Here is a 10,856-nt window from a genome sequence, read left to right on the forward strand (position 1 = left end):
CTAGTGAGACAGACAGACATAATGCACATCAGCAGTGATCAAACCAAGCTAAGAGAAAGGAAGTACTCAGGACTGTGATCCCAAAGTAGGGATCCAGGTCAGGAAAGTCAGAGAAGGCTTCCGAGAGGGAGCGACGATCACACTGAAAGAAATACGGGTTACTTAACCTTCATACTCTGGTCTGAGGTAACGCTTACAAACTGCCTTGCTAAGAGGAGACTTCCAGGATTATTGCAGCTTCCTTTTCTAGTTATTCTTTATCTCTTTTAAAAACATTCATGTAATTTTATTTGTTAGCTGGCCAAACACTACTGGCAAACCTAATTATTTGTTTATTCAACATCATGAAGTACTTCCTACATGACAGGCTCAGTACTGGGGATGTGAGAGAAAGAACTCGAGCTGCCTGCCCTTCCCCTTCAGTATCGCTGATAATAAAAATGAAATGATCTTTTCTCTTTGTCTGTTATCACATCAGATGGAAAAGGCTGGAAGTTCCGCAAATTTCCAGGGTATTATGAGGCTAGTGTGGCTCTACAGACTGGAAAAAATTCTATTTGGGCACTCCAAAGGGTAGTTCCCTCAAAGAGTTATGCAAGATTACTGAAACAGAGATACAAGTAGAAAACAAATGGGGCCTAATTAAACGTACAAGCTTTTACACAGCAAAGGAAGCCGTAAGCAAAACAAAAAGACAACCTACAGAATGGGAGAAAATATTTGCAAAAGATGAGACTGACAAGGGCTTAATTTCCAGAATATATAAACAGCTCATACAACTTAATAAGAAACAAACAAACAACCCAATTCAAAAATGGGCAAAAGACCTAAATAAGCATTTCTCCAATGAAGACATACAAATGGCCAATAGGCACATGAAAAAATGCTCAATATCACTAATTATCAGAGAAATGCAAACGAAAACTGCAATGAGATATCACCTCACACTAGCCAGAATGGCCATTAAAAAGTCTACAAATGATAGAAGCTGGAGAGGGTGTGGGGATAAGGGAACCCTCCTACACTGTTGGTGGGAATGCAGTTTGGTGCAGCCACTGTAGAAAACAGTATGGAGCTTCCTCAAAAGACTAAAAATAGACTTACCATATGATCTAGCAATCCCACTCCTGGACATATATCCAGAGGGAACCTTAAGTCAAAAATACACATGCACCCCAATGTTTATAGCAGCACTATTTACAATAGCCAAGACATGGAAACAACCTAAATGTCCATCAACAAATGACTGGATAAAGAAGCTGTGGTATATTTATACAATGGAATACTATTCAGCCTTAAAAAAGAATAAAATAATGCCATTTGCAGCAATATGGATGGACCTGGAGACTGTCATTCTAAGTGAAGTAAGCCAGAAAGTGAAAGAAAAATACCGTATGATATCACTTACTTGTGGAATCTAAAAAAAAAAAAAAAAAAGACAAATGAGCTTATTTATAAAACAGAAACAGACTCACAGACATAGAAAACAAACTATGGCTACCAGGGGGAAGAGGGTGGGAAGGGATAAATTGGAAGTTTGAGATTTGCAGATACTAACTACTATATATAAAACAGATAAACAGCAAGTTTCTACTGTATAGTGCAGGGAACTATATTCAATATCCTGTAGTAACTTACGGTAAAAAAATATGAAAACAAATATATGTATGTTCATGTATGACTGAAGCATTGTGCTGTACACCAGAAATTGACACAACATTGTAAACTGACTATACTTCAATAAAAATATTCATTAAAAAAAGAGATACAAGTAGAGAGCCCGAATGACCTGCCAACAGGGATGTTGGCCACACATACAGGTGGAAGCAAAGGCGTCAAATCCAAACCCTGAAGCCACAAGAATAGGCATTCTAGAACCTGAGGAAGAACCTACTCCTGACATGGACAACTATTCAGGGGAGCCCCCGGGAACAGCAGCAGCAGGGATTTACCTCTAAAAGGTGGTGGTGATGTTCCCAGTAACAAAGAAATATCGAGAGACCTTTGAGAGTTGACAATACGGTAACATGGGCAAGAGCTTTGTTTTTATGACTTGCTCACTATTTCTTACACACTTTACTGTGTTACCATTTCCTAAGTTGCTTTTCTTCTGGGGACCATCTGGAAGGAGATAACCTGCAGTTTTACCTCATTACTGTCCAAATACTGATTCTGGTGTCAAGCTCCCAAATATTATTGGCCATCCCCTACCACATTCACAATCTTTTGTTTGCCAGAGAATTCCACCAGGCCCCAAGGTGTCCTCAATTAACGAATGAATAAATGAGAGCATGTCTTTTGTATCAACGTTTTGGCTTGTGATTTTAGAAGAGCCTCTCAGTGGAATACACAATGACACACAGCTCAGAAATGGGACCATTCACCCAACAAGAGCATCAAAATGCACATGGGAGGCAAAAAAATAATAGTGGACCATCTACCCCTGGAGGCCCTGTCCTAGAGTAATGAAGAGGCTCACAGATTGTCTTATTTTCCTTTCTCACAAAGGATAGAAAAACTACATACTGCTTATTTAACTGAGTTACATATGAAACTAAAAAAGTCTACAAACTGTTCAGTAATATGGTTTGCTAATGCCACTTAGGTAATTGCTTTAAGCCACTAACCCCAACGCTACGCTAACACAAAGATATACATATTCTCAATTTGTCCTATACATTAGATGAGGAGTAGTCAAGTCTGAAGAGTCAGACTCACATTAATAATCTGCAGTTCAACATTCTTTGAAAATATGGCTACAGCCAATCAACCTCACCTCCCTCCAATAATAAACTTGGTGTATACATTTCACCATTGTTCCAGCTGGAGACTTTGAGGGAATCCGGAGGAGTTCCCCTCAACAGAGGAAAACACATCACCCGCTAAAATCTTTTTGCATAAAGCTTTCTATACAGAACCTCTAGCTGGATCTCAGCACCTGCTGCTCAGTGAGAGGTAAGATCTAGAGCATTTATTAAACAGCCCTTAAGAAAATCACTGCTACCTGAAAATATCTATCAACAACAAAACAGCATACCCTGAGTGGCCCTGGCATTGGTATCCCATTCCTCCCTAATGTTTTGAGGAAACATCTCTTCTTTTTACAGAGGGTCTAACCTTTTTTCTTACAAATTCTTCAATAAAGACTCATTTTAAAGTGAAATCTCAAATAAACAAATGAAAACAGCTTATTCTTTGAACCAGCAACTCCACCTCTAGGAGTTTATCCTGCAGATATCTACAAGTGCCACTATGCCAAAACATCAATTTTATACAACAATTTTATACCACACACACAAATATATATTGTAACATTTGCTTTTAATAACTATGTAACATATATTATACATAAAATACACATAGATATGATATATAACATCCCAGAGGCCCATCCATATGGAAATGGTTAAATAAAACACAGAATTTCCAAACCATGGAACCACTATTTGACCCTTAAGAAGAATGAGGTGGAATTACACATGCTGATAATGGAAAAGTGCCAAAAGAGTGAAAAAACCAAATTGCAACACAGGACATTCTACTATCCCATTTGGATTTAAAAATAAAGTTCTATTTCTAGACCTGAATAGATTACAGCCATATTAATGAATATAATTATTCATTAAACTGTACTTTTTTGTTACACACACTTTTCTACACAATTGGCCCTCTGTATGTGCGGGTTCTGCACCCTTGGTTTCAACCAACAGTGAATCAAAAACATTCAGGAAAAAAATTCCAGGAAGTTCCAAAAATCGAAGCTTGAATGGCAACTATTTACAAAGCATTTACACTGTATTAAGTATTATAAGTAATCTAGAGATGATTTAAAGTACTCAGAGGAGATGTGTGGGTTATATGCAAATACTATGCCATTTTTTCTAAGGGACTTGAACATCCACAGATTGTGGTATGGGGGATGGCGTTCTGGAACTACCGAGGGATGACTATATATAGTTAATAATGAAAGGTAAAACCCTGCTGATTATCTTTGGGTAAAGTCTGATCCATGCTTTTAGGAGCGGATAACTCATTTCTTAACTCACTGAGCAGGAAAGCCATGCTTCTAGACGCTTCCAACAATCATCCAACTACCACCGAGAACATGTTTTGTTCCAGCTCCAGGGCAGGATCCATAGCTACTAACAGTCCCTTGGGTTCCAGGCAAACCTCCTCAAGGGCCCCTTCTCCAATCTTTATTAGTCATGGATGGTCCTCTGCAGAAACCAGAGGACTCCCTGAATGCAGGACTTCCTTCTGCCTCCAGCTTCCGATAGGACCCCGCAAGGGTGGACCTCAGCCCCCTTGTCTGACAGCTCCTAACCATGCCAGCAAACCCCGACCACCCCTGCTGAGACCCCCAACCAATGCTCAGCTCAGGGACTCTGGTCAGTAAGCAATGATGCCGGTAGCCGAAAGTCGTGGGGAAGTGAAGGTTGGCACCTCCTTGGAAAAAAAGGCCGGGGACCTCTGAATTACATCTAGTCACTGGGACGTTCAGGACAGCACTGTAACTTTGGAACTTCAAACTACCAGCGCTCAAAGGGACAATGGAGAGAAAATGAGCCCAGCAAGAGGAAGGGTCAGAAGGGAAAGCAGCAGTGAATAGAAGGGAAAGAAAAAGGGAAGAAAGCTGTTAACAGAAAAGGTGAGTTGGGGAAATGAAAGGATGGGTTAGAGCACAGAGAGAGAGAAAAGGGACGAACTCTGATCCCTGCCAGGTTGACAGGACACACTAGAAAGGGACAGGTCCACCCCTCCCAACAAGCCTGACAAGGCCACTTCCCAGGCCAGGTCCCCCACCAGCACAGCCCCTGAAAGACTGGCTCTGCCGCCCCCTCCCAGAGCATTAGATTAGGCTTTGTGGGAAAGTTGAAATCTTGATGGCTTAGCAAGAGGCCCCTACAGCTTAACACGTGGCAGTTTAACTAAGCACTGCCATTCCTGCCAGATACCAGACCAGCCATGGCTTTGCTCCACCATTAAAGCCCGCTTTCCTGACCCTCTGCGGGAGCTGCAGCTCAGTCAGCACCACGGGCGGCTCTTCATGGACAGGAGTGAATTTCACTGAACACCAGCAAGGACCACGCACATCACACCTGCCTAAGAGACCTCACATCCCAAGACAGGTCACTCTCCACGCTTCCCTTCTCTTTAGTTTCACAGAATTTTTAAAGGAAGAGGAATTACAGACAACAAAGGTTAAAAAAAAAATAAACACTAGATGACACCTTTCGAGTTCTCTCATTAGTTACACCTGCAAAGAGCAAGGGGGCTCAATGTGGTACAGGGTATTGATGAGTTAAAAAAAAAAATTAGATACACCCTGAACAAAACCCTGCATTTTCCAAGAGCACACCTGCACAGAAAGAACAATATAACATCATCAGTGAAGTCACGTCCTTGGCGAAGGGCCTAGAATTTAATATAGAATACAGGTTCCCCACCACTCAGGCCTCCTTTTGGCAAATCTCACATCAAAACATCAGTGGTTTTACCCTGACTGCACTTATTTCTTCTTAGTTCCTAAACTCTTCACTCTGCTGTCTACCTGGTATCACAGAGCCACGTAGAGTTTCAGTAGATGGGATTTAAGGGACTGTCTATGAAGGCCTGCCCACCGCAAACCATCCCTACCACCTGAATCTTGCTACCTGGAAAAAATTCACTAAGAGTGAGTCATCTTTGGTTGAAGGTATATTTTTCCAAGTGGGGTATGTGGCACAGTTTGGGGAATGTGGGCAAACAACTTAATTTTAATAGTTATGACTTTTAATATTTACTTTCTATTTATGGCAGGTGATAGTAGTTCTCAATTTAAGGTAATGAGTTTCTCTTTTAAATAAGTAATAGTTGTTTTTTTTTTAAAGAAAAGTGTTAACAGTACAGATGGCAGAGAGATAAGACAAAAACCATGCAGGTGGAACACAAATGAAGGGTAAGAAACAGGTAAAGAATCTACTTCCAAGCCCCTGGCGACTACCCCTGGCTGGAGTTTCCACTGCCATCATCACACATCAAAGATCATCAAGATTTAGTTCAGCAAAGTCAGCAGAGTCAGAAGTTATGCGGAAACTGGATCAGAGAAAAAAAAACACACTGGCCTTGGTGAGAATGTTGCTGAAGAAAAGGCTGGGGTTGGGGGAAGAGGGAGGGCAGAGTCTCGGGTCTCTGAGAAACCAGTAGGCAGCAGGAAACTAATAAATATTAGGCTTAATGATAAGGACTCCGGAGCTAGGCAATTTCCTACAGAAGTCTCCCTCTTCACACATATTTCCCCCAAATGATCCTGCCCAAGGTCCTGATGCAGAACGCTACCTGGTGAGCACTGAGGGCAGAATTAAAATTCAAAGTGGCAGAAGGCTAGCACCACTTCCCAGGTTCTCCTCTCCCCAAATATCTTAGAGGCTCAATTGTCCACCATCCCTACTTTGCTTTAAACACTGACCATGTGGGCAGATAGTTTTCAGTTGTGATGTAGTTTCTGGGCCAATTCTCTCCAGGCTAACTAACGCTAGCGCTAAGCAGAGAACTGATGATAGGCATTTGTGAATAAGGCATCGCTCCCCAGTGAGTAAATTCAGGTAGATCAAACCCTCCTCTCACCTTGGCTACCAAGACTCCCCTAAACCATTTAAAGGCATCACCACAATAAAGCGAATATAGCAATAAAGCAAGTCACATGAATTTTTTGGTTTCCCAGTGCAGATAAAAGTTACATTTTCACTATACTGTAGTCTATTAAGTGTTATGTTTGAAAAAACAGTGTAAATATCATAATTTAAAAATACTTTATCCCTGAAAAATGCTAATGATCATCTGAGCCCTCAGTGAGTTGTCATCTTTTGGCTGGTGGAGGTTTGGAGTATTGCGAGAATTATCAAAATGTGACCCAAAGTGAACAAATGATGCTGGAAAAATAGCGCCGATAGACAGAGGGTTGCCACAAACCTTCAATTTGTAAAAATCACAGTTATCTGCAAAGCGCAATAGAGCAAAGCACAATAAGACAAAGGCATGCCTGTAATTTAAAGGCTCAGAAAACTAGAAATCATCCCCTATTTTTGGCAAAGTCATACAGGACTTGCTGCCCACAGAGACAGAATTCGAACCATTTGTCTCCCTTGGTTTAGAAGTGAGGGCCCATCCAGTTTCCTAGCTCTGGTTTTGAAGCCTAAATAAGTACTAATATTCCATAGTGTCGCCTAAAAACTCCAAGGGAAGTCATTCCAAGCTCACTTCCTTTTGAAGAGTGCTTTGTATATAGTGCCCCAAATGGTGTGAACCTTTCTGGCTGAAGGGTTAACTCATGTTCCATCCCCTTGCCTCTTAACTGCTATTTTCTGTTCTTTTTTTTTTTTAATTGAAGTATAGTCAATTACAATGCATCAATTTCTGGGGTACAGCACAATGTCCCAGTCATGCACATATATATATATTTGTTTTCATAATTTTTTCATTAAATTTTATTATGAGATATTGAACATAGTTCCATATGCTATACAGAAGAAACTTTTTAAAAATCTATTTTTATATATAGTGGCTAACATTTGTAAACCTCTAACTACCAAATTTATCCCTTCCCATCCCCCTTTCCTCAGTAACTAATTATTGACTCCCATTTTACAGCCAAGCCAATTAGTAGCCTTGGTCAAGCGTGAGGAGCTTGGAGGCCTGGAACACAGCTCTCAGCTGGGCCTGAGAAAAACAGGAAGCCTCCTGTGAGAACTTCACGCATGTGAAAACTATGCCTGGACAACAGATGTCAGAAGCCTGTAATTCTGTAGAGTCCCTGGGCACGTCAGCAAGCACCCGAGTCTCTATCTGACCGAGGAGTGGCAGACTGACTTAGGACACAGGAGTTGTGAAGAATGACTGTTTCACTCCTCATTCAGTTTAGTGAGCATTATTGCGCACTTCAGTTTCTGAAGAGCTTAGTAACTAACTCCTTTAGGGCTAAAAAGATGTTGGGTCAAAAGCCCAAGGGGCTGCATGCGAGGTTACCGGTTTACTCCAGGCTCTCTAAAACAGCCAGAAAAAGTGTGACATAATCTGAACTTACTCACATATGAAATGCAAACATGCACTTATCCTCAGGCCTCCAGGTCTCGCTTATACTTATTGGTAACCAAGCCCCAAATCACCAGAACACAAAACCAAAAACGCCTTAGAGCCTTGATTGAGGCTTTTACTTTAGTATGTCCACTTTTTTTTATTTCACTAAATCTCAAAAAAACATACCCTTCACCCAGTAATTAAAATAGTCTGCTGTGGAGGAGCTCAAACTACATATAAGCCTCCTATTAATACTCCTTGGTACCTCTGTGGAGTGGGCACAGCTCATGATACCCTTTCAAGGTTGAGAAATGTTTCCAAGCCAAGAAAGGAGGGCCTGCCCTTGAGAGACAAAGGTGCAGGCCTAAATCGCTCTGCGGTGGGTCTCTGGCCTATACGCCAGCCCTGCCTCTCACCTTGGCCCAGTTCCCCTTAAGGGAAGCCATTTCTGTTCAACAGAAGAACAGGCAGCCCTCGTGTTTATCATAGCTTGTGTTTAGGGAAACACACTAACAATTTTTCCCTGATAACAAAGTCTTAAATTCTCTACCAGTGGGAAAAACTGGGGGGATGGCAGGGGTGAATGAAAGTGGAAAATTTCCCAAAACTCTTGGCCTACTTAACCACCCTGACAGCACATAGTTATAGTGTTGGGGTGGGGGGGCAAGCTGGTTCTTTCCAAATGAAGCATGATTAGTTGGCCAGTTCAAATATTTCCAAAGAGATTTTGAAAACAGTTAACATTTTAAAAAAATGTGGCATAGAAATCTAATTTCCAGCTATTTTTAATACTATAGGGCTGCTGCAAAGCCCTGTAAAAAAATACTATCTTAATAAGCTCTATTACTGCACAGGTAAAGCAGGGAGAAAGCTCTTCGGGTAAGTAATAATGTGTAGTAAACACACATTGCTCAAGTGACCTAACTAAGACATCTTTTACAGGGAATGATGTAGGACCGGAAGTTTGCTTTCCCCAGATGCCACTACTCTGTATTTGTCCTCCCCCGGGTGCTGCACTGGTTTCTACGTTTCTGCACAAACCAGCTGCAGCCACCTAGCCAAGATCTCAGCAATTCCCTAAACTGACTTTACTGTACAGGATCCCTGGAGGTCCAATTCTGTTTTCTGGAGTCTAACAAATACAGAACAAATTAGTGAGAAGTTTCAGCCATTTCACTTCCTTCCAGAAAACAAAAGTTGCTAAGGTTCGATATAAAATTGACAGCTGTGTTTTTACTTTGTTTTGTTTTGTTTTTGGCTACAAGGTCAGTTAATTTCAGAGCTGGAAAAAAACATATATCACCAAATCATTCCTCTTCAATAATCAGTATCTTCTTTCTGTTTTTCAAGACTTTAAGACTAAATGACCAATTAACACTTAAGTAGCCTTACCTGAGAAGCCACAAATCGAGCAAGTGTAGCAGGTGGAAAGGGGAATTCTGTTCTACAATTAACAAAGAGCATGGGGCTCCTTTCAACCTCCCAAATGCCTCATATTCATGTTTTGGGCATTGATTAGCCTTCAATAACTTCCCCCTCATTAAATCTCCTACCACTCACTTGTGGTTTGGGCTTCACCCTGGGGAGAAGAGGTGTTTGTAAGACACTCGGAAACCTCTAAAGGCCAAGTTCGGGGTACAATACAACCTCAGTGCCTATTGAAGGGGGCAAACCCCTCAAATACTCATTAACTCATCTGGCCAAATAAGATAATAAAATGAGCTGCTGCTGGGTGCTTCCTTGCCCTCAACAGGAGTAAGTTTTTAAAAATCTTCTAACAATTGGCACCTGGCTGCCTGCATCCCCAACCCTGCCTGTTACAAAGGTTTCAGATGCAGAGTTCACAGAATCTCATCAAACTAGAGTTCTAGGCAGCACCTCTTTTCCAGGCTGCCACAACAGCCTCCTCAGAGTCTTCCCATTCCAGTGCTTCCTCTACCCCAATCCAGCCGACGTCTCCCCACAGTACACAAACCTAGGCTGGGAATTCGAAGTTTTTCCTAACCGGCCCTAACCTAATTCTCCAAACTTTCCCACCGCCCAAAACCGCCCAAGCACTCGGTCCAGTAAATCACCGAATCGTCTTTCCTTCACCTCCAGTGCAAGGCTCAAGGTCTCCTTCCCCGCAGGTCCCCTTTCCCTCCCTCTATTCTTCCAACCCCAACCGCTGCTGGGAAATTCGTCCCTATCCCTTAGCGTCCTGCTCAGATTTCACTTGCCCCAACTGGTCTACTCAGATCCCAATCCACTGCTCTCAACAGTCATGATTTCTTCCCCCCGCAACACCTTTTCCGAACACTCCCAGCCCCTGCTTCCACCCGCGGGGCTCCCGAGCGGCCTCCCGCCCCCAGCAGGCCCGGCTCAGCACTGTGTGGGTCCCCGCCAGCGCCCGAGAAATCGCAGCCCAAGGCGAAGAGATGCAGAATCCTCCCGCAGACGTCCCCGGAGACTGGGTGTGGCGAGCCCCACTCCCAGCCAGCCGACTCCTCGCAACGCGGAGCCCCTTAGTCAACGGCCCAGAGGCCAGGAGGGCGCCGCCGGATCTTCACAGCCGCCGCCACCGGCGCTGTGACGGGAGCCAGAGCAACAGCCGCGGGGCGCCGGGGTGGGCACTGGGCCGGCCGCAGCCGCTCCCTCGGTTCCCAGCCTCTCCTCCGGGGCTGCGCGCTTCCCTGCTGGAGCCGGCCCATCCCTCCCCGGAACCCGCCGCTCTCGGGACGCCTCTGGGGAGCTCGGGGGTGCGCAAAACCCCAGAAGGTCCCTGCCCGCCCTTCACCCTCTCCTTGGTCCCAGCTTGGCCC

This window comes from Vicugna pacos, chromosome 3 (genome assembly GCF_048564905.1).
Source record: "Vicugna pacos chromosome 3, VicPac4, whole genome shotgun sequence".
NCBI classification, from domain to species: Eukaryota; Metazoa; Chordata; class Mammalia; order Artiodactyla; family Camelidae; genus Vicugna; species Vicugna pacos.